Source organism: Rana temporaria, chromosome 1 (assembly GCF_905171775.1).
Source record: "Rana temporaria chromosome 1, aRanTem1.1, whole genome shotgun sequence".
Taxonomy (NCBI): domain Eukaryota; kingdom Metazoa; phylum Chordata; class Amphibia; order Anura; family Ranidae; genus Rana; species Rana temporaria.
In genome coordinates, this window is record NC_053489.1 from 302574309 (window position 1) to 302600655 (window position 26347).

Sequence of the window (26347 nt, forward strand, 5' to 3'; positions counted from 1 at the left end):
CGCCCAGCCTGCTAGAATCGTACCTGGAAGCCGAGGGATGAAACACCGCTAACAAGGTATGCATAAAAAAAAAACAGCATCTTTGCAGAATAACCGGTCAGCTCAAGGTATTATTAGAAATGTATTTTTGGGTGAACTTCCACTTTAAGGTTTCGAGGCAGATGTTTGGTAACTTAAACCTTCAGCTTCCTCCACATATTTTCTATAGGATTAAGGTCTGGACACTGGCTGGGCCACTCCAGGACCTTAAATCGGGAGTTCACCCAAAAATACATTTTTAACATTACATTCAGCCGAGTTGTCCTAATGACAATCGGCTGTGTTTTTTTTTTTTCCCCGTACATACCGTATTTCACCGCCGCTTCCGGGTATATCTTCTGCGGGACTGGGCGTTCCTATCTGATTGACAGGCTTCCGACTGTCGCATACAGCGCATCACGAGTTGCCGAAAGAAGCCGAATGTCGGTGAGGCTCTATACGGCACCTGCGCACCAACGTTCGGCTTCTTTCGGCAACTCGTGACGCGTAGTATGCGACGGTTGGAAGACTGTCAATCAGATAGGAACGCCCAGTCCCGCAGAAGACATACCCGGAAGCGGCGGTGAAAATACGGTATGTACGAGGAAAAAAATAAAAAAACAGCCGATTGTCATTAGGACAACTCGGCTGAATGTAATGTAAAAAAATTTTTTTTTTGGGTGAACCTCCACTTTAATGTGCCCCCTCCATCATCCCTTTAATGCGGTGAAGTTGTCCTGTCTCCTTACCAGAAAAACACCCCTAATGCATAATGTTTCCACTTCTATGTTTGACAGTGGCGATGGTGTTCTTGGGGTCAAAGGCAGCATTCCTCTTCCTCCAAACACAGCAAGTTGAGTTGATGCCAAAGTGATCAATTTTGGTCTCATCTGACCTCAACACTTTCACCCAGTTCGCCTCTGAATCATTCAGATGTTCATTAGCAAACTTCAGACGGGCCTGTACATGTGCTTTTTTGAGCAGGAGGACCTTGCCAGCACTGCAGGATTTCAGTTCTTCATAGCGTAGTGTGTTACTAATTGTTTTCTTGGTAACTATGGTCCCAGCTGCCTTGAGTTAATTGACGAGATTCTCCTGTATAGTTCTGGGCTGATTCCTCACCATTCTTATGATCATTGAAACTCCACAATGTAAGATCTTGTATGGAACCCCGGACAAAGTGAGATCGACAGTTATTTTGTGTTTCTTCCATTTGCAAATAATCGCACCAACTGTTGTCACCCTCTCACCAAGCTGCTTGGCGATAGTCTTGTAGCCCATTCTAGCCTTCTGTAGGTCTACAATCTTGTCCCTGGCCTCCTTGGACAGTTCTTTGGTCTTGGCCATGGTGGATTAAAACGCAAATCAATTTATACCTTTTTTGAAATGCGTTTTTCTGGATATTTTTGTTGTTATTCTGTTTCTCACTGTTAAAAGAGAAGTATGGTTTTCTTTTTTTTGGCTTATCATACTTACCTAGGTGGATGCAGCATCAGAGCGATGCTGCAGCTGTCCCACGCTGTCTCTGCACTGAGAATGAAACCACCAAACCCTCCCTGATGGCTCGGTTCTCACTCCTCCCTGAACAGAGCGATGCTGACTGTCAGTCAGCATTGCTTCTGCTCTGATCCTCCAAAAAAAGCTCAGGCTGGACTTCTCCTTTAAAATAAACTCACCATTAACCACCTCCCACCCGGCTCTGTACATATACGGCTGGGTGGGCACTTCCTCCTTCTAAATGGACATTCAGAAATGTCCCTCAGAAGGAGGGGGATCGTGCACGTGCGTGCATGTGCGTGCATGCGCAGCGGTGCGATACCGATACACTTGTGTCACCCGGACACGGCGCATTTACAATCGGCAGGAGGGCTCTGTCATTGGCCCTCCTGATCACATGATGGCTGTTCAATCACAGCCGTCATGTGATGCAAATAGAGAGTCAGTTGCTAGGCGATCGGCTCTCCTCTCCTCACATGGATGTTGTCAGTAAGGAGAGGAGAGCGGATCGCTGCAGCCATCCAGTGATCAGTGAAAGTGCCCGGTATTGAACTGGCTACAGAATGATCCAGCCCTTTACAGTCAGATTAGGTAATCCAAACTGACCAGTTATTCTACTCCTTTTGGGATCTCCAGCGACCCGGAAACCCTTAATGTTTAATACAATTTACATGTTTTTAAGCCTTGTGTCATGTGATGTACCAAATTCCCATGATATTTTAATAAATTATTAAAATCTAATTGTTATATTTAGAACTTATTTCATGTAGCCCCGTTAGTCTTATATTATGATTCATGCTATAACCTGTTCATTGTAATAGAGAGTACTAATGTGATGTTAGTAATTGTGATTATTACTGTACATTTTTTTGTCATTTAGCCCCCTTTTTCTTCTCTCCCCCCTTTTTTTCCCCTCCTTTAACTCTTCTCTCCCGTCCAGCCCCTCCTTTCCTTCTTATCCCCCTTCCCCTCCCCTTTCCCTGTGGACCTCTTTTCCCTAGTGTCCTCGTTCTGTTTTGTTTTGAGTCCTCCTTTCTTCCTTGTTTTCCATTTTTTTTTGTTGTTTTAGACATGGCTGATTTCTGTGGTGCAGCTTGGAAGAGATTTATGTACAAAATACAATCCAGTCAAAATTCAGCAGATATAACTGAACCTGAATTGGACAGAGCCTTTGTAAGGCTACAACGACTTTTGGAGAAAAAGGTCAGAGTTTTTTGGCACAAGCATTTTGAAAAAATACTGCGAGAATCAGATTACTCCTTGGGGATTGAGGATACAGATATTCCCTAATCTCAAGAAGATCGATGATTCACTTAAACTAAAATGGGAACACAATATTGCAGACATGTTCTTTTGAGACGATGACCATTTTGTGCAACCAGTATGAAAGTGAAATTATGGATCTAGATGTACAAATCAATGCTTGGTATGTTGACCTGGTTCTTTCAGTCTCTAGCCCACTGTTTATACAGAGGGAGAAAGAGCTGAAGGAACATTTGGAAGAATACCCTTAGTGCTGATCTTATAAATGTTAAAGAAGACAAATTCCTAAGAGATAAATCAGCCTAAGACAACAAATATGCATACAAGTGGAGTTAACCAACATTTAATAGACCAGCAACATACCCATCTACTCGTAATGTACCCCCTAATGCTTCCAATATGCCTAATATGTCTTCTGCTTCTTCTGCAGTATCAAGTCAATCAACAGTTTATCGGGACCTTTCATATGATCAACTTCCTAAGAAACGTAAAGGTGACCGTAAATCGGCATCATCCGACTCACTCTCACACACCGGATCTACCATCACACGTTTTCCTACTAACTCCTCTACACTGGACACTGTCCGGTCTTCTTCCTTTTCACGATCACTACAACCTGATACTCCTCAGGTACAAATTTCTTTGTCTGCACATCTCACACAGGCTTTAACATTGGCTCCTCCTTTCACTACGCAATTTATGACAGTCTTGGCTGACAACTCATATAATTTAAAATCTACTATGGATTGCAGTCAGGAGTGCATTAATTTTTTGGAACTAAAGATTTTTGTTGATCCTGATGGTTGTATCTATTCCTCTCTATATCGTAAACCATCTTCTGGGAATACCATCCTCCATGCAACTAGTGGTCATCCCTATTCCCTCATCAAGAGCATTTCATATAGCCAATACATAAGACTAAAATCTCATTGTACCCAAAGTGCAGACTATGAAATAGCTGCCAAACATTTATATCATCGTTTGAGGGATAGAGGATATAGCCACAAAATTCAGAAAAAAGCATACAACAGAGCTGCACAACAAGATCGACAGGAATTCGTTTTTTCTACAAAGAATAAAACTACCCTGCAACCCATTTGGGTTGTTACACAATACTCTAAACACCATCGACAATTTAGAAGTATTTTGGACCAATTCTGGCCTCCTACTTTTAGCAGATGGCACAATGGTTAAATACATCAAGGAACGCCCAGAGATTACATATCGACGCGCCCCCTCCCTAAGGGATAAATTGGTTCAGAGCCACTATAATTCCTTGGGTAACAAAGTGGAAACAACCACAGGCACTTTCTCTTGCAAAAAATGCAATGTCTGCCAATTTATTTTGAATGGCCCAACGACTCTCCTTCCTAATGGTCATACACACTCTGTTCGGTACAGGGTTTCGTGTCAAACCATTGGAGTGGTATACTTAGCTAAGTGCCTTTGTGGCTGTTTCTACATAGGAAAGACAAAAAGACCTTTCTACAAACGTATTGAGGATCACGTGGGCCCGATACGCAAACGACTTATGACGACCGCCATAAGTCGTCATGTGGGACGGGAACACAACTTCGAAGTTGATATGATTAAGTTCACCGCGCTTGAACATGTACCTCTACATGCGAGAGGCGGTGGAATTGATCATACACTTCTAAAGCTTGAGACTAAATGGATCCAACTACTAAATGCGACCCGTTACCCAGGCCTTAACGAATACATCAGTTATAAATCATTCCTTTAAGAAATGTAATTATTGGTGGTTGTAACGGTCAGGTGTTAACACCATTTACGATATTCCATTCCACCAACCAAAGACAGCTTATCTGACACTCCACAATCCAGCAGACACAACCCATTCCCCAGAATAACGAGACACACAGCTCTGTTCTCTGGTTCTAAACGGATGAACACTTTAATGGTAAACTCAGCTGGTTATATACAGTTAGAAACCAAATCTGGACAATGACTCACTCCACCCACAACATCACACAATGGGTGCTTAACGAGTCCCCCTCAATCCACATCTTAGACAGACTTTCTGGCACTGACTCTACATGAATCAATTACTATAGCTGACATGGCAGACATCATAACTCACAACACATATTAGCATCAATAGAACTTTCACACAATACAGGGTTAGTTAGCATAGCACAATGAAATATCTTAGGAGCCAGACTTAACACAATAGACAATAGAATGCAAACACAGCAAGCTTTTATCACTACAGCCAGGTAGACTTAATTAGCACCTCAACAGTCTATGTGTCCCCACATGAATGAGTCACTCTGCTATTGACCTGTTGGGGTCAGAATTAACCACCTGTAATATTTCAAGATATCCTGCAATACATGAATTATCATTACTGTCCCATCTCATGTAATCCGAGATATGATTTCTCAGTCATCCTATGCCCCTATTGGACATAGGATGACCCTAGACCCAAGAGTCATTAGTGAAGCTGGCACTGGAGTACCCCGCATCCTTCAAAAGTCTCTGGGTCCCACGGGCCATTCCGTTACAGTGGTTTTCATTCATTTTGTCTCGATTTGTGTACACGCCCTCACATTAGCTGCCTCCTCCCCCATTATCCACCTGGGAGGTATCTGACATGTGTATTTACTGCTCTATCCTGGCTTTAACATCAAACCTGGTTTTTAGGTTATATGTTTTTTCATTCCCTGTTCCCCACTCTTGTCCTTTCTGGTACTCCCCTTTTTTCCCCTCCCTCTTCCCCTGTACTTATAGGGCTAGTATGATGATTTATCTAGAAATTAATTTGAATGTTTAATTAATCTATGTGGTACTTTAAATAAATGAAATGCCTCCAATCTATGTATAAAAGTATTGAACATGTCCTTTAACCACTTAAGCCCCGGACCAATATGCAGCTAAAGGCTCAGGCCAGGTTTTGCGATTTGGCACTGCGTCGGTTTAACAGACAATTGCGCGGTCGTGCGACGTGTCTCCCAAACAACATTTTTTCCCACAAATAGAGCTTTCTTTTGGTGGTATTTGATCACCTCTTTGGTTTTTATTTTTTGTGCTATAAACAAAAAAAGAGCGACAGTTTTGAAAAAAATGCAATATTTTTTACTTTTTTCTATAATAAATATCCCCCAAAAATATATAAAAAAACTTTTTTTTTCCTCAGTTTAGGCCGATTTGTATTCTTCTACATATTTTTGGTAAAAAAAATCGCAATAAGCGTTTATTGGTTGGTTTGCGCAAAATTTATAGCGTTTACAAAATAGGGGATAGTTTTATTGCATTTTTATAAAAAAAATATTTTTTACTACCAATGGCGGCGATCAGCGGTTTTTTTCGTGACTGCGACATTATGGCGGACTCTTCGGACAATTTTGACACATTTTTGGGACCATTGTAATTTTCACAGCAAAAAATGCATTTAAATTGCATTGTTTATTGTGAAAATGACAGTTGCAGTTTGGGAGTTAACCACAGGGGGCGCTGAAGGAGTTATGTTTCACCTAGTGTGTGTTTACAACTGTAGGGGGGTGTGGCTGTAGGTCTGATGTCATAGATTGTGTCTCCCTATAAAAGGGATGACACAATCGATGCAGCCGCCACAGTGAAGCACGGGGAAGCCGTGTTTACATACGGCTCTCCCCGTTCTTCAGCTCCGGGGAGCAATCGCGAGGCGGCGGCTAGAAATGAATAGCGGCCCCTCATCCCCGATCGCTCCCACGGAAGAACCGACCGCCGCATTTACCGGGGGGGTCCCGATCGAACCCCCAACCCGGGGAAAGGCAGGGACGTACATGTACGCCCATATGCCTGTACGTGCCATTCTGTGAACGTATATATACATGTGGCGGTCGTTAAGTGGTTAAGGAATGAACTATTTATACACATTTTTGAACTTTGCTTTCGTTTGTATGATTGTTTATGTTGCCCTGCCATCCTTGACCTAGTTGAGGATTTGCTTTCTACACTTTTTCACAGTCTTTAGGGTTTCCTATTGACCGTGTTTTCTGCTCTCTTTTTCCTGCCTGTTTGTGTGGACTCCAGTTAAAAACAAATCATTTGCCTATCCCTGGGATTTTTAGCTGTGGCCACTGGGGGCGTTTTAGGTTTAGCCATATGGACACCCAGGGGGTTCATTTTTGAACGCCAATTCACTGTTCCTGCGCACTACTTCTGCCCTTGATTTCCATCTGTGACTGTGCCTGCTTGTCCTCTTCCCCCTCCCTGACGGGGCTCCTTTGTGTTTGTTTGTGTTTTTGTTTTTGTGAGCTATGGCACGTCTCTCCTGATGTGTGTTGTTGGGCAGTGCATTATGCCATCCATGATCCACGTCATTTGACGCTGTTCCACCGCTACGGACTCTGGGGTTTGTAGGCTATGCGGCTCTAGTCCACATAGGCGCATGCGCATGAACGTTTCGTTGTGTCCACGCACGCCCGATGACGTCAGACGCTCGGCGGGTGGGGGGAGATTTAAGAAGCCAGTTTCTTCCATCTCTCTTGCTGCACTGACATACGGGGACAGCCTCTCCTGCTTTCCTTCCTACCCAGGTATTTACTCTATGCTACTTCTATCTAAGTGTTGCCAGTCTTCCTTTTTCCTTATTCTGATTGTGGTTATCAGCCTTGCGCTATCTTTTAGCCCTGATGCTGTACATATATATTTCTTTCCCTTGATTAACTAATTAAGTAATGGTTCATTGGAACCGTATGGTATGATTTGTTTTCATACCTAAATGTATGATAATGCTTGAATATTTTTTCTTTTCTCTTTTCCCTTTGTTTTGTGTTTACTGCAACTGGCTGATTAGGCACACTTCATTTTTGCATGTGATCTGTTCAGCTTGGATCTTCTGGCTGTCTCCGTTAGGTGTTTTCAAACTATCAAACAGAGTAAGTGTGGACCTTTTATGAATATATAGCTGATTACTAATTTTTGGAGCGCGTTACTCATTAGGTGCAATGTGTTCCCTACAGCTGGGTCTTTTTTTCTCCTCCTATGGTTGAGCCTTTGCCCCTTCACAGCGTCAATACCTTGGATTAAGGTCCCACACCCAAATTGGGTGTGGAGCACATTGGTGTCCTAACCTACTGACAGGACTAGAGTTCAACCTACTGACAGGACTAGAGTTCAGCTCCTCCCTATCTGGGGTGGCAGGTCAGCATCTGTGCTCTTTAAAGAAAGCAAATAATTTTTGTTTAAATATTTGAATTTACAGGGAGTGCAGAATTATTAGGCAAATGAGTATTTTGACCACATCATCCTCTTTATGCATGTTGTCTTACTCCAAGCTGTATAGGCTCGAAAGCCTACTACCAATTAAGCATATTAGGTGATGTGCATCTCTGTAATGAGAAGGGGTGTGGTCTAATGACATCAACACCCTATATCAGGTGTGCATAATTATTAGTCAACTTCCTTTCCTTTGGCAAAATGGGTCAAAAGAAGGACTTGAGAGGCTCAGAAAAGTCAAAAATAGTGAGATATCTTGCAGAGGGATGCAGCACTCTTAAAATTGCAAAGCTTCTGAAGCGTGATCATCGAACAATCAAGCGTTTCATTCAAAATAGTCAACAGGATCGCAAGAAGCGTGTGGAAAAACCAAAGCGCAAAATAACTGCCCATGAACTGAGAAAAGTCAAGCGTGCAGCTGCCAAGATGCCACTTGCCACCAGTTTGGCCATATTTCAGAGCTGCAACATCACATCACTGGAGTGCCCAAAAGCACGAGGTGTGCAATACTCAGAGACATGGCCAAGGTAAGAAAGGCTGAAAGACGACCACCACTGAACAAGACACACAAGCTGAAACGTCAAGACTGGGCCAAGAAATATCTCAAGACTGATTTTTCTAAGGTTTTATGGACTGATGAAATGAGAGTGAGTCTTGATGGGCCAGATGGATGGGCCCGTGGCTGGATTGGTAAAGGGCAGAGAGCTCCAGTCCGACTCAGACGCCAGCAAGGTGGAGGTGGAGTACTGGTTTGGGCTGGTATCATCAAAGATGAGCTTGTGGGGCCTTTTCGGGTTGAGGATGGAGTCAAGCTCAACTCCCAGTCCTACTGCCAGTTTCTGGAAGACACCTTCTTCAAGCAGTGGTACAGGAAGAAGTCTGCATCCTTCAAGAAAAACATGATTTTCATGCAGGACAATGCTCCATCACACGCGTCCAAGTACTCCACAGCGTGGCTGGCAAGAAAGGGTATAGAAGAAGAAAAACTAATGACATGGCCTCCTTGTTCACCTGATCTAAACCCCATTGAGAACCTGTGGTCCATCATCAAATGTGAGATTTACAAGGAGGGAAAACAGTACACCTCTCTGAACAGTGTCTGGGAGGCTGTGGTTGCTGCTGCACGCAATGTTGATGGTGAACAGATCAAAACACTGACAGAATCCATGGATGGCAGGCTTTTGAGTGTCCTTGCAAAGAAAGGTGGCTATATTGGTCACTGATTTGTTTTTGTTTTGTTTTTGAATGTCAGAAATGTATATTTGTGAATGTTGAGATGTTATATTGGTTTCACTGGTAAAAATAAATAATTGAAATGGGTATATATTTGTTTTTTTTGTTAAGTTGCCTAATAATTATGCACAGTAATAGTCACCTGCACACACAGATATCCCCCTAAAATAGCTAAAACTAAAAACAAACTAAAAACTACTTCCAAAAATATTCAGCTTTGATATTAATGAGTTTTTTGGGTTCATTGAGAACATGGTTGTTGTTCAATAATAAAATTAATCCTCAAAAATACAACTTGCCTAATAATTCTGCACTCCCTGTACTGCATGTGATTTTTGTCTCAAATGTTATGTTTCTTATTATTGCTAGAGCAAGCTATCTATTACTGGTGTTAGTCCAACCCCTGAGGAAGCCTGAAATAGGCAAAATATATTGGGTGTCACCATCCAAACTGACCAGTTATTCTACTTCTTTTGGGATCTCCAGCGACCCAGAAACCTAATGTTTGATACAATTTACATGTTTTTAAGCCTTGTGTCATGTGATACAGTCACAGATGGTACCAAATTCCCATGATATTTTAATAAATTATTAAAATCTAATTGTTATATTTAGAACTTATTTCATGTAGCACCGTTATAATCCCACTGCCTTCTCTGTTTTCATATTTTCTCAGGTAATGTTAGTATGTGTGTAAGCCCATCATAAGGGCAACAAATAGGTTTACCTGTACTTTCCTAAGGAGAAAATCTTTGGCCAGAATGAATATTTCTCAGCCATTACAGTGAGGGAAAAATGTATTTGATCCCCTGATGATTTTGTACATTGAAAAAGATCAGTCTGTAATATAAGCACCCTAAAGCAAACCTGTAATAAAAAATATATATATATATATATATGTATATATATATATAGGTGTCCATTATTGGATTGCTGCCGGTATCAGGTAAGTACCATTCCTTGTGTTATTTTTTTTTTATTCCCTAAACTTAGGCCCTGTAATATATATATATATATATATATATATATATATATATATATATATATATATATATATATATATATATATATATATATATATATATATATAGATATATATATAGATATATATATATATATATATATATATATATATAACACACACAGTATATATACAGTATACTTTAACCATTTGTTTACAGTCACCTTATTTACAGAGTTCAGTGAAATCAATGTGTTACGGCCAGCAATCCTTTTTAACGGGAAGAGATTGTAGTCATGGACCAACTGCGTAAGGTACATACTGCAGTTTTTGGCTACTTCCATTCTACATTGATTATGGTCATTGGTGAATGTCAATATTTAACTTGGAGGCCAGTTCTAACAATTCCCTGACTTGCATTTTTATGATATAATATTCCACCGTGTGGAATTCAGTTCTCCTGATGTGAGAACCATAGTCTACACAAATAAGCAGACAACGTTTCATGTCAGCATGGGGCATCCCAAAGATCCATGTTGCCTAAATTAACTATTTACTTTTTTCTTACTGTTACATCTATTTCATATTTCCCAACTGAGGCCACCCACATAAAAAATCACAACTGGGGCAGTTCTGTGATTCGATGACTTCATTATAAATGTTTCAAGATTTTCTCTTTGGCAGGAGAATCAAAGCTGTTCTCGCTCTTCATTTCCGCAGCAATCCAATCCAACTGTAAAATATATGATATTTTCATTTTACAAAAGTGTCTTGAATCCTGAAGATAACCAGCAGGTGTGAGTACAAGCCGTCTAGATTTAAATGGTTCAGCTGTGGAAAATAAAACCGCACACTCCACATTTAAGCTATTTATTTGGAATCTGGTTGTTGTTCTTGACTGATACACTCCTCTGTAAATAGGATATCCCATAAGAATAAATGTTATGTATGTGTATTTTTGAGATATATGTAAAAAAAAATACAGAAAATTTACACATAAATAATTGTTAAATAAAATTCACAGTACTAAGTAAAACTATCACACTGCTACTGGTTGCAAATTAACCTTTGTAAATCCAGCAACTTGGTCTTGTCACTTTAACATTAAAGTGAAACTCCATTTAAACACTTAAATGTAGGACAGCGTGCATACTGTAGATGTTTATAGTTTCACATGGGAAACAATTTGTACTTTACCTTGTATTGTATGTGTCTTTTAATTGCACATATTGTTGTTATTATTCGTGTCTGCTCGCATGTAGTTGCTCAAGCAGTGATTACCTGTGGGTAATTACACAAAATATAACTAGCTATTATCATTTACAAGTAATAACACCAGAGATAATTTTCCCAGGGAATATCTGATTGTCTTAGGGCAGGAGGCTCCAAAATCCATCCTGCAGGCCCAATCTGGCCAACTACAGGATTGCATAAGACCTGCAGCTAGGGTCAGGTTCCCCCCACTGCACTGATTCTCCAAGTCAGTATGTTGCTAGGACCACCTGCGCCTCAGCAACCAGTGACATACTTTCAGGAGGATGGAACATCCTCTTTCCATACCTTATCTGGCTCCTGGCTTTCGCACTACTGCTACACTGACTACAGCCTTGCTAATGACTGATAGGAAATTATGATGTAAGGGGGGCTCTGAGGGAGACCCTGATGTAAGGTAGGCTCTGACGAGGACCTTCATGTAAGTAGGGCTCTGATGAGCATCCTAATGTAAGTGGGAGTTCTGATGTAAGCAGGGACTCCTAAGGCAGACTCTGATGTAAGGGGGCTTTGATATGAACTTAAATGGAGTGCATCCAGATCCAAGTGAAATTCATTAATTTATTGATAATTGATGTATAAACTTTTTATTTTTTTGGCCCATTATTATATTTTAAAAATGTACAGCGTGGCCTTTGTATGGAAAAGGAATGTTTTTATTTCTCCCATTAGGGCACATTGCTTTATATGGGCTTTTGCCTTCCCCTGGATCAGCTGCGAGTATACTGAAGGTTTCTGAATATGGACATTTAAATTCATTGATTAATTTATTTATTTGTTCTATTGGTTGAAATTGATGGACTTTTCTAACCTAACTAACTATGTAGCTGCACCATACTACATTTTTGGTTTTGGGTGTATTTAAGCTTGAAAGAAAGCAAAATGATAAGGATTATTTGTTATGATGGCATGTTATTTTATTTAGTATTTTAGATTCATGAGATTATATCCTTTTCACAGAGCATACATTTTTTGTTTTATCTTTTTCAGTTCTTAAAGTATTTCTTCATTTACAAATCATCTGTTGCAATCAAAAGTTTTTAGTATACGAATGGTGCACTTGCCACAAGAAATATTCCCTTGTGAAATGGCCATGTAGTTGTGTTTTCCAGTGCCCCCTATATACACTGATCATCCATTTATGACCACTGACTGGTTAAGAGAATAACATTGATTATCTCATTACAATGGCATCTGAATCGTATTGATTATCGCATTACATATATCCCATGGTATATATTAGGCACAAATAAATATGTTGTCCCTCAAGTTGATGTGTTGAAAGTAGAAAAAAAAATAGTTGTGTATGACACTGAGTAGTCATGATATTTCCAAGCAGCAAAAATAGCGCAAATCTCCAACGTGTACTCCAGACTTGAAAAGTCGGACTGGATACAAATAGAGAGGCAGACAACCCCCACATACACCCTAGGTTACCTTCTATGGGTCCCCTCCAGGGTCCAACCCCCAATACTATTACCTATCCTATCACAATCCCTAACTCTATGGGATAAAATGAGAACTGAGACCTATTTGACCTCTGAATGCCTAGCCCCTAGCCCATATCTTCAACCATCCAGACTTCATCCCTGGAAAAGACATTAAATCCTTTAACCACTTAAGACCAAGACCATTATGCAGCTAAAGGACCTTGCCCTTTTTTGCGATTCGGCACTGCATCGCTTTAACTGACGTTTGCGCGGTCGTGCGAGGTGGCTCCCAAACAAAATTGGCGTCCTTTGTTTCCCACAAATAGAGCTTTCTTTTGGTGGTATTTGATCACCTCTGCGGTTTTTATTTTTTGCGCTATAAACAAAAATAGAGCGTCATTTTTGAAAAAAAATCAATATTTTTTACTTTTTACTATAATAAATATCCCCAAAAAAGATATAAAAAACGTTTTTTTTCCTCAGTTTAGGCCGATATGTATTCTTCCACCTATTTTTGGTAAAAAAAATGCAATAAGCGTTTAACGATTGGTTTATAGCATTTACAAAATAGGGGATATTTTTATGGCATTTTTATTAATATTTTTTTTTTACTAGTAATGGCGGCGATCAGCGCTTTTTTTTTGTGACTGCGACATTATGGCGGACACATCGGACAATTTTGACACATTTTTGGGACCATTGTCATTTTCACAGCAAAAAGTGCTATATAAATGCATTGATTACTGTGAAAATGACAATTGCAGTTTATGAGTTAACCACTAGGGGCGCTGTAGGGGTTATGTGTGACCTCATATGTGTTTCTAACTGTAGGGGGCGGGGCTGAACTTGTGATGTCATTGATCGTCTTTCCCTATATCAGGGAACAGAAGATCAGTGACACTGCCACTGTGAAGAACGGGGAAGGTGTGTTTACACACACTTCTACCCGTTCTTCAGCTCCTGTGACTGATCGCGAGACACCGGCGGTGATTGGGTCCCGGGTCCTGCGGCCACCGAACTTCAGACCGGGTCGTGGGCGCCCGGGTGCGACCCACGGCTGGGCACTTAAAGGGAACGTACCTGTACGTGCCTGTGCCCAGCCATGCCATTCTGCCGACATATATGTGCAGGAGGTGGTCCTTAAGTGGTTAAATGGTGGTTGGGCAAGGGGTTGTATCGAATCGGACACTTTTTCACTTCATTTGGCCTAATTTCATTGACTTTCTGTGCTCAGCAGCTGGAGATCCCAACATCGGAACATTACAGATTTCAGCAAATACAACACTTTCTCCATAAAAATCTGTAAGGGGAAATCCGCCCCACCAAGATTCACACCCTATGAATTATGATGTGGACAGGCCACAGAACAGAGGGGTGGAATCTCCGTTATCTACCAGTCACTTACCCACCAGTCTTGCAAAGCCCCATATATGGAGGCTTGGGAAAAACGATCTTCAAATACAATGGGACTTGGAGAGATGGCAGACCTCCTTTTCTAGAGCCTTTAACAACTTAACCACCGGCCGCCGTCGGAAAACGGCGGCAAGGTGGTTGCTTAACTGGGGGTCGCCGTTCTGAAACGGCGCCCCGCAGAAGCAGTAATGCGCGCCGCCTCGGGCGCGCACACAGAAAATTCTGTGCGCGCCGGGTCTATGAGACCCGGCGCTACACAGATCAAGGTAACTGACCAGCAACAGCGGTCTTTTACCATGTGATCGCGCCGTCCAATGACGGCGCGATCACAATGTAAACAAAGGAGGTCAGGGAAAGTTTACCTCCTCTCCTCTCCTCACACAGTATCAGCGGGAGAGAAGAGGAGATAAACTGTGAGTTAAAAAGTGCCCCATAGTGCCACATCAGTGCCCATAGTGCCACATCAGTGCCACATCTGTGCCCTAAAGTGCCACATCTGTGCCTAAAGTGCCACATCTGTGCCCAACAGTGCCACATCTGTGCCCAGTAGTGCCACATCTGTGCCCAGTAGTGCCACATATGTGCCACCTGTGCCGCATCAGTGTCACCAGAGCCGCACCAGTGTCACCAGAGCCGCACCAGTGTCACCAGAGCCGCACCAGTGCCACAACAGTCCTATATTAGTGCCACAACAGTGCCGTACCAGTGCCGCCTGTGCCCACCAGTGCCGCCTGTGCCCACCAGTGCCATCTGCGCCCACCAGTGCCGCCTGTGCCACCAGTGCCACCAGTGCCGCCTGTGCCACCACGGCCACCTGTGCCCACCAGTGCCACCTGTGCCGCCTGTGCCCTCCAGTGCTGCCTGTGCCCACCAGTGCTGCCTGCACCCACCAGTGCTGCCTGTTCTGCTAATCGGTGCACACCAGAGCCCCACCAGAGCCACCTGTGCCCACCAGAGCCACCTGTGCCGCCTGTGCCCACCAGTGCCGCCTGTGCCCACCAGAGCCACACCCGTGCCACTACAGTGCACATAAGTGCCGCCTGTGCCCACCTGTGTCCACCAGTGCCACCACAGTGCTCTGCAGTACAGCCTCACCAGCCACCAGTATGGCAAAAAAAATCTTTACCCGTGAGCAGGCCGTACAGCGTCTACTAGCCATGAGCGATGAGAGCAGCGAGGAGTCTCTGTCCGATTCTGATTCGGCCTATGAACCCGTTATAGACAGTGGGTCCGATTCAGAATCTGAAGAAGAACATGTGCCCAGGAAAAGAAGGGGTGCTGGCGTGGAGAAGCGGCCTACTCCCAGACGCGCAGGGCCGTCCACCTCAAGCGCTGTGCCTACCACCTCAAGCGATGTGCCGTCCACCCCAAACGCTGTGCCGTCCACCCCAAGCGCTGTGCCGTCCACCCCAAGCGCTGTGCCGTCCACCCCAAGCGCTGTGCCGTCCACCTCAAGAGCTGTGCCGTCCACCTCAAGAGCTGTGCCGTCCACCTCAAGCGATGTGCCACTGCAACAAAGCCCAGGCACCAGTAGGGTGTCATCTCAGCCCCAAAGGGATAGGGGCCATGCCAGCCTTCCCTATGGCCTTCAAAACCCCCTGTGGCTTCCCCCTAATTCCGGAGCAGCAAATATCCCCCCCTTCACTGCCCAGCCAGGTGTCCAGGTGAACACCGAAAACTTTTCCATGATTAATTTTTTTAATTTACTTTTCACCGAAGATTTGCTATCCTTCATTGTGGCCCAGTGCAATCTCTACGCACAACAGTACATAAGAAGTAACCCTGGTTCCAGATATGCCCGCCCCTTTGAGTGGAGAGAACTAACCTTGGACGAATTTAACATTTTCTTAGGCCTAACGTTTACTATGGCACTTTCAAAAAAAAAACAATTGTACTCCTACTGGTCCACCAAACCCATTCACCACATGCCACTCTTCTCCTCCCTTATGCCAAGATCCCGATATTTAATAATTATGCGGTTCCTCCACTTTAACGACAACGCCCAGTGCCCTCCCCGAAATGACCCTGCTTTTGACAAGCTATATAAAATTCGGCCACTTCTAAATTTTTTCGCTCAACGATTTCCCCAATTATATACCCCTGAACAGAACATATCTGTGGACGAGTCCCTTGTCAAATTCTCAGGCAGGCTGGGCATCAAGCAGTTCATCCCCAGCAAAAGGGCCCGATATGGGGTCAAAATGTACAAACTTTGCGACAGAGCCACAGGGTACCTCTACTCATTCATGGTGTATGAAGGGAAGGACTCCCAACTGCATCCCCCTGAATGCCCAGAGTATATGGGAGTCAGCGGAAAAGTGGTCTGGGATCTGATGTATCCACTCTTTGGAAAGGGATACCACCTTTATGTGGATAATTTCTACACCAGCTTGCCCCTGTTTCGCTGTCTTTACCTTCGGAATACCCCAGCATGTGGCACAATAAGACCCAACAGAAAAGGCTTCCTGCAAAAACTGGTGGATCAAAAGCTCAGACGAGGGGAGTCTGCAGCATTGAGGAACCAGGAGATATTGGCTGTCAGGTGGAGGGACAAACGGAACGTCCACATGCTTACATCAATCCACGACGACACCTGCGTGGAAGTCCCCAAAAGAACCGGCCCAATCCAAAAACCAAAATGCATCTATGACTATAATTTGTTCATGGGGGGAGTGGACTTCAATGACCAGATGTTAGAACCCTACCTGCCCACAAGAAAATCCCGCCACTGGTATAAGAAAGTGTCCATTTATTTTTTTAGTTTGGCCTTCTATAATTCCTATGTAATTTACAAAAAATCATCAGAGAACCCCGTATCATATCTGGACTATCAAGAAGAAGTCATCACCACGCCCTTTTGTACCCTGAAAACCCACCGGAAAATATTCGCTCTGATTCTGTGAGCAGACTGCACGAGCGTCACTTTCCTGAGCAAACCCCCTCCCGTGAAACAGGCAACAGAAATCAGAAGAGGTGCCGGGTGTACTCCAGAAGAGGAATTCGAAAAGACACCACGTATTACTGTCCCAATTGTCCTTCCCAACCAGGCCTCTGTATTGGAACATGTTTCCGCCGTTACCATACGTTTCTACATTATTAGGGACGTATGGTAAACGCAATTCTCATTTCCTGTAATTTCCCCCCACACCCCTTATGCCACTGCACTGACATACCTCTGCCTTCTCCGGAACCGACCATGGCCTGTTATACGACCACTCTTTTGCCTAACCCTAAACATATTTCTGCCTTCTCCGGAACCGACCATGGCCTGTTATACGACCACTCTTTTGCCTAACCCTAAACATACCTCTGCCTTCTCTGGAACTGACCCTGGCTTGTTATACGACCACTCTTTTGCCTAACCCTAAACTGTACCTACCTCTGCCTGCTCTGGAACTGACCCTGGACTGTTTGACCACGTTTTTTGCCTGCCCCTTGGATTGATCTTTTACCCTGCTATACTAGTGGGAACACAGGGGTCTCACATATGTGAGGGGCTCCAGAATTGTTTTTCTGGATGAAAAAACTAATTTTTTAGTTTTCTTATTCCCGGATTAGGGTCTGGTTGCCCGGAGGCTTCAAAGAGATTTGGGTGGGAGAAGCCTCTACCCCTGTCCCCATTCCCCTACCCATGGCCCGCTACTTGGACCATGTTCCTACCAGGACGAATATTTTGCCACTGCTGGCACTGTACTGACTATGGACAATATTCCTGCCTGCTGCCTGCTGCCTGGACAATTCCATTCACTGTCGCTGACCAGTGACCACGTCCCTGCCTGCTGCCTGGATCGGGGCTCTCCTTCTGTGGACAATTGCACTACTAAAACCACAGGTAATCTTCTTTTTTTTTACCCATTACTCAGCAGAATGTATTTTAGGGTGTAATTCTTGGTATGTACATGCTGTGTTAGAAATATGAAGGCCCTTCAAAAATGTGATAGATTGTAAGGAAATTGGATGTGTAATTTATGTCCCTAGAACACCTGATGGTGCTTCTTGGATGTTGGGCCTCTGTATGTGGCCACGCTGTGTAAAAGTCTCACACATGTGGTATCGCCATACTCAGGAGGAGCAGCAGAATATATTTTGGGGTGTAATTTTTTCTATGTACATGCTATGTGTTGGAAATATCCTATAAATGGACAACTTTCTGTAAAAAAAAATGCGTTTTTATTTTTTTCCACATTTTCCAAAAACATCTGGAAAAAAATGAACTGTTCAAAAGACTCATTATGCCTCATAGATTATACGTTGGGGTGTTAGCTTTCCAAAATGGGGTCACTTTGTGGGCGTTTCCATTGTCCTGGTGCTCCAGGGCCTTCAAAAGTGTAATAGGTGGTTGAGAGATTAGATGTGTAATTTATGCTTCTAGAATGCTAGAAGTTGCTACTTCGGTGTTGGGCCTCTGTATGTGGCCACGCTGTGTAAAAGTCTCACACATGTGGTATCGCCATACTCAGGAGGAGCAGCAGAATATATTTTGGGGTGTAATTTTTTCTATGTACATGCTATGTGTTGGAAATATCCTATAAATGGACAACTTTCTGTAAAAAAAAATGCGTTTTTATTTTTTTCCACATTTTCCAAAAACATCTGGAAAAAAATGAACTGTTCAAAAGACTCATTATGCCTCATAGATTATACGTTGGGTTGTTAGCTTTCCAAAATGGGGTCACTTTGTGGGCGTTTCCATTGTCCTGGTGCTCCAGGGCCTTCAAAAGTGTAATAGGTGGTTGAGAGATTAGATGTGTAATTTATGCTCCTAGAATGCTTGAAGTTGCTACTTCGGTGTTGGACCTCTGTATGTGGCCACGCTGTGTAAAAGTCTCACACATGTGGTATCGCCATACTCAGGAGGAGCAGCAGAATATATTTTGGGGTGTAATTTTTTCTATGTACATGCTATGTGTTGGAAATATCCTATAAATGGACAACTTTCTGTAAAAAAAAATGCGTTTTTATTTTTTTCCACATTTTCCAAAAACATCTGGAAAAAAATGAACTGTTCAAAAGACTCATTATGCCTCATAGATTATACGTTGGGGTGTTAGCTTTCCAAAATGGGGTCACTTTGTGGGCGTTTCCATTGTCCTGGTGCTCCAGGGCCTTCAAAAGTGTAATAGGTGGTTGAGAGATTAGATGTGTAATTTATGCTCCTAGAATGCTTGAAGTTGCTACTTCGGTGTTGGGCCTCTGTATGTGGCCACGCTGTGTAAAAGTCTCACACATGTGGTATCGCCATACTCAGGAGGAGCAGCAGAATATATTTTGGGGTGTAATTTTTTCTATGTACATGCTATGTGTTGGAAATATCCTATAAATGGACAACTTTCTGTAAAAAAAAATGCGTTTTTATTTTTTTCCACATTTTCCAAAAACATCTGGAAAAAAATGAACTGTTCAAAAGACTCATTATGCCTCATAGATTATACGTTGGGGTGTTAGCTTTCCAAAATGGGGTCACTTTGTGGGCGTTTCCATTGTCCTGGTGCTCCAGGGCCTTCAAAAGTGTAATAGGTGGTTGAGAGATTAGATGTGTAATTTATGCTCCTAGAATGCTTGAAGTTGCTACTTCGGTGTTGGGCCTCTGTATGTGGCCACGCTGTGTAAAAGTCTCACACATGTGGTATTGCCATACTCAGGAGGAGCAGCAGAATATATTTTTGGGTGCCATTTGTGGAATGTACATGCCATGTGAGAGAAATAACCTGTTATAATGACAATATTGGTATGAAAAAAAAAAATCTTAATTTTGCAAAGAATTGTGGGAACAAATGACAACTTCAAAAAACTAACTATGACTCTTACTAACTACCTTGGAATGTCTACTTTCCAAAAAGGGGTCATTTGGGGGGTATTTGTACTTTATTGGCTTGTTAGGGTCTCAAGAAATGAGAGAAGCTGTCAGTACTTCAGGTGTGATCAAATTGTTCCATTTTCAGAAATTGGTACCATAGCTTGTAGACCCTATAACTTTCACCCATACTAAATAATATCCAAATTTTTTTTTTTTTTTACCAAAAATATGTAGCAGTATGCATTTTAGGCCAAATGTATGAGGAAAAATTACTTTTTTACAAAATGATATGATAGAAATGAAGAAAAATTAATTTTTTTACAAAATTTTCGTTCTTTTTTCATTAATAGCGGAAAAAAAAACGCAGAGGTGATCAAATACCACCAAAAGAAAGCTCTATTTGTGGGAAAAAAAGGACAAAAATTTCATTTGGTTACAGTGTTGTATGACTGAGTTATTGTCATTCAAAACGTGAGAGCACCAAAAGCTGAAAATTGGTCTGGTTATTAAGGGTGTTTAAGTGCCCGGTTGTCAAGTGGTTAAGGGGATAAGGAATATTTCCCTAGTTAAATCGAGCCTTAAAGTAATGACCAGATGGTACCTCACCCCCGCCAAGTTGGCTACCATGTACCCCACAGCAAACCCTCAGTACTTTAGAGGATGCCAACTCATAGTCTCCATGACCCACAATTCATGGGAGTGTATCAGAATAAGGTCATTCTGGAACAGGATGTTTGCCTTGATGCAAAAAGTGACAAGCGACTAGATCCCAAGAACCCCAGCCATTGCTCTCCTTAACAAGAACCTCCCCAAGACTTCCAAAACCAACCGCAGATTGATCCATTTTATCCTGCTAGGTGCCAAGCTGACAATAGCCAAAGCCTGGAAACAACCCAGTGTTTCCTTCTTAGCTGCCAAGCGTAAAATATTGTGGATTATGTTACAGGAGAAGTTGACCAGCATCTTATCAGATACAACTGCTATGTTTGACTCTATCTGGGAACTCTGGGCCCTGCATATGGGCGTCTCTCTCATCCCTGGTATACAGGCCTAACAAATATTCACCTTCACTTAACCATAACCTCCCTTCCTGTTGATCCTCCTTTTCTATTCTCCTGACCAACTACTCTCTCCCCTCTTCTCCCTTCTCTCCTACACTATGGCCCATTATAACAACTGAAGTGGCCCTTGGGTCAGTCACCTCAAGTATAATCTGACAAATGGTCATTCCCATTGGGCGTGAAGGTTTGGTACTAGTACTCCTTTACCCTACGCAAGGCTCAACACTTATCCATTATATTTTTATATATATATTTATATATATATTTTTATATATATATTTTTTCTTCTCTGGTCTTTTGGGGGTGGTCCTCTGGGCACAGTATAATCCCATTAGGGGTGTCGGGAGTACTTCACCCAAAATCCGGCTACAATTATTAAAAAGCATGAGTGTCACTCAAGTAATACAAAGCCAAACTAGAGCAATTGGCCTTACCATTCTTTAATCGCTGGTCTTACTTGCAATCACATTGGTTCTTTTCATGCCTCAATGGAAATGGTGTATTCCATGTATATTTGTTTTGAACAAATAAACATCTTTTAAAGAAAAAACAAAAACAAAAAGACAATGGCATACTAATGGGTTGATATGTCTACATGGGGGGGGGACAAATAGCACATAATGTTATAATGTTTCACCCCACGTAGTCACTACAGTCTGTCTTCTAGATTAGAGGAACTTCTGTCCATGTTATAAATACTGTAACAATATATTTTGCATTTACCAGCCTCAATACCCTATGTTTCCTCCATCCCTCTCCTTCACTCATTAGCTAAATTAGCTTACGAACCTAAGATGTGCCAGTAGACAGTACGTCTAGGTATTTACTGTGTAAGTGTCGCAGCCTCCTTCTTGCGTGTCTTACAACTTCCCCACAAAGCAGAGCCTGCGTGTTTGCTCTTAACTTTTCAGTTCCACTCTTTCATTTAGGGCTGGTCTAACCTTGCCATTATTTACTGCCACACCCTACTGACTCTTTTTGCACATACCCTTCTCCTCTCCACGCTTCAACCCTCTCTCTGCCCTTCTTTGCCTAACTCTTTCTCTACTCATCTCTCCCCCCCCCAACCTTGTTTTATTGGGGGAAGCAATATATTGAGGGTTTTTCCTCTCTTTATCCTCCACGCCACCCTTAACCTCGTTGACACTTTGAACAGATGACTCTCCCCTTCTCCTCCTAAATAATATTAAAATTGCAGAGGAAAGTATTGGCTGCACACAGATCTAGACCTCATGATGTCCTCTACAAAACATAATTCCATTACAGCGACTTTTAAAGAAACGTAAAATGTTTGTAACCTTTAAAAAAGTGTCACTGCAGCCTCTCTCTCTTTTATGCAGCCATAATGCACAGTGTAAGTGTTTGCTGCAAATGAAGCCTGTAAATACCATTTATCCAGATGTTTTCAGGCCGGTTATGTGACTCCCAGACGCTCTCCTACTCCTTCTATGGGCTACAGTGGGAGGAACCGAGATCTCCCTCTGATGTCAGCCAGGGAGGTCAAGTGACCGGCCTGAAGAGATCTGAAAAAAGGTATTTACAGGCTTCCTTTTCAACAAAAACTTAAACTGTACATGAATGAATGAATGAATGAATGAAAACTTATATAGCGCAGCACATGCGAATTTAATCGCCTCTGGGCGCTTGTTGTTCCTGTCTCCTTTGGTATCAAAAGAGATGAGTCTTGATCTTTCTCCTGAATGCTAAGTGATTCTCCTCCAACCGAATGCTGGTTGGTAAAGCGTTCCATAGTCTAGGCCCTTGGACCGCGAATCTCCTTTCTCCTTTGGACTTGTATCTGGCTTTGGGTATCTGGAGGAAATTTTGATTGGTGGAACGCAGAACGCGATTGGGTTTATGAGCTTTTATTTTTTCGCATAGATAATGGGGAGCATTCCCATAGATACATCTATGCGTTAGACAGAGTGCTTTAAAAGTGATTCTGTCTTTTACTGGTAACCAGTGAAGGGCTCTCAGTGAAGGTGAGATTGATTCCCAAGGTTTTTTCCCAGTCACAAGTCTAGCGGCCGTATTTTGAACGACTTGTAGACGAGCGATTTGGTACTTGGGGAGTCCGAGGTAAAGGGCATTTGCATAGTCCAATCTTGAGTTTACAATAGCTCCCACCACGACCGCTATGTCTTCCTTGGGAATAAAAGGAGTAAGTCTGCGTAGTAGGCGCAGCAGATGGTGAGATCCGCTGACTACTGACCCTATTTGTGCGTCCAATGTCATGTGAGAGTCAAAGATGACCCCGAGACTTTTGAGTTTGGCGCTAGGGGTGATGATTTTGCCCAGAATGGGCGGGGGGGTCCAAGTTGTTGTAGGTTGATTCATACGCTTGGCGTGAAACAGGAGAAGTTCTGTTTTCTCTCCGTTGAGTTTAAGATAACTCTTTGTCATCCAGTCCTCTATCAAAGAGAGGCATGTCTCTAGATTGAGGTGATGATCCTTTTTATTGCAAATGCGGAAATATAGTTGCGTGTCGTCTGCATATGAGTGGTAGAGCAGTTTTTGACTGCTAATAATCTCAAAAAGAGGGCGAAGATAGATGTTGAATAACACCGGCGACAGGGGGCATCCTTGAGGGACTCCGCACGATACCGTGCGTTTCTCAGAAGTGAAAGGTCCTAACTTCACTATTTGCGATCGGTTTTCCAAAAAAGAGGAGAACCAAGATAAATCGCCTTCTGCGACTCTGGCTACTTCAGCTAGCCGAGTCAATAAAAGCTTGTGGTCTACTGTGTCGAAGGCTGCGCTCAGGTCCAACAGAACCAGAAGACAAGATTCTCCTTCATCTGCGGCCTCGAGAGCGTCGTCCCATATTTTGAGCAATGCGGTTTCTGTCCCGTGACAAATGAAGTAATAAAACAATTCACTGCAAAATTCTTGTGAGTCCGAATTGGGGGCTTCAAGACATCTTGGATTCATGGTCTGAGTGACCAATTTAAAGAGTTCGCGTGGGCGATTAAGGGCGCTGTTGATAGCCTCGGAAAAATAGTTTTTCTTGGCTTTGAAGATTTCTTTGTGGTATTTTCTTGTTGTTGCTTTGTAGACGATAAGGTTCTCATCTGAAGAGCTTCTTTTCCAGGCGGCTTCCGCCCTTCTACGCTCTTGCTTCAGTAATGCCAGTTGGTTATTGAACCAGCTGGAGTTATTTTTCCGGATGCGGGTTTTACGTTTCGGCGCTATTAAGTCGGCTGACTGTAATAGGGCTGTGTTTATGGTATCCAGCGTTTCTTCAGCCGTTTGATGCGCCTGAATTGTATTTATTTTTTTCCTCAACGTGGTTTTGAAGAGTTCCGAGTGGAGCTTCTTCTGACATCTAGTCCAGTGTGTTGTCACTAGATTTGATGTTTTAATTAAGGGTTGGAAATCGGAAATAATGAATTTAATTGCATGGTGATCTGTCCATGGCAATGGTTCATTTTCCAAGATTTTTATTTCCAGATCTTGTCTGAAAATAAGATCGAGTGTGTGACCTGAAGCATGTGTGGGCCCACATACTAGTTGTTGTAGCCCTAATCCTTCGAAGTGATCAATGCAGGCGTCGGCAACGGGGTCTTGCGGGGAGTTGGCCCAGAGATTGAAGTCCCCGAGCAGCAAAAGGTGTTTGCTGTTAAGGCTATAGGTGGAGATAAAGTCCGTCAATGATGGGAGAAACTGCGATTTTGGGCCAGGTGGCCTATAGCAGAGTAGAATCCGGACGGTCTCCTGGGAGTTTGTTTGTAGTTGCAGGGTAAGGGTTTCCATAAATGGAAGAGGGTTTTGAAGGACAGGTTTAGTGATTGCAAGATGAGTCTTATGGATCACCGCCAGTCCTCCTCCTCTTTGCCCTATTCTGTTTTCAGTTATGATACAATAGTTTTCTCTCTGTAATAAAAAGGCAGTCTAAATCATATTGTAGAATGAAATCATGGATTTCCAGTCGGTGTTTTACTGCCGATCTTGTGTTGATCAAAGCACACGATATATGCTTAGGCTGGGGTAAACGGCTGAGATTTTTGATAGTCGATCGTCGATCGATTCTCAAAAGTCGCTCAGTTCTTAGGGCTTTTTTAGTGATGGCTGGTAGTATTGTGGCAAATTGTCTCAGATCCCCAATGGTTTCTGCAGAATATTGCAGATTAACCATAGTCGCCAAACACCAGGGGGAGGAGGGAGGGGGGATTAATCAAGGATTAACTTAATCCTCGATCCTGACTTGGTCCAGAGGAAGGCAAAAAAACCCTGGTTGTGCTACGCCAATATGCTACGACAGGGAAAAAAATTCCTTCCTGACCCCTTGAGAGGCGATCGGGCGAACCCTGGATCAAGTACAAATGGTATTTGAGAGAGGGGGAGTGGGGCTAGTGTGTTGCAAGATAGCCACCACTCCGGCTGCAAAGAGCCAAGGTGGTGACCTCGAGGGGGGGGGCAGGGGGGGGGATAGCCAACTGGTAGTTATTGAGTTAGGAGATGGTGGTAGGTGACCCAATTACAAGGGGGTAGCAGGCTGGTATCTGGAGGGGAAGAGTGGGGAGCCACTCGGTCGCAGCGATGAAGGGAGGGGGAAGGGGCCCTACCTATCTACATCCCGTGGGCCACACGTCCTACTCCTAGGAAGCGTGCGCCGGTAGCTGCCGGGATGCAGTTCTGGCCCTAGGGAAGAGGGGGGTCCTGCTGGTGTCAGGGGGGATTGATGTGCAGCTGGCAGGTGAATGGTGTATCGGGGGGGCGCCAAGCCGGGGAATACAGAGTTGCCGCCGGGGGCTCTCGGTATATCAAGAGTTCCAACTTTATTAGCTGCAAGCTTGTTCTGTATCGGTGATTGGAAAAAATAATGAAGACTCCTGTCTTACCTCCTGTTTCAAACTCCAGGTTTTTAACTCCGGCACTTTTGATCAAAGAATGCACTTCTGGTCAGAGAATGCACATGTGAGGCCACCATCAACTGGGAGCCAGCTCCTCTGGGAGCTGGTACAGCCACTTTATACTCATACATCATACATAATGGCTGCATAAGAGAAAGGGATTGGCATTGACACATTTGTTACAGTTTACATTACCACTAATAGCGGCAGGAGGGGTGGGCGGAGGCGGCTCACACACAGGGCTCAGCAGCCATGATAATTGTGGTCAGCACACAGAGGGGGACACAGGAACTGGCAGGATCATCCTTCTGCAAGAAACCCATTTT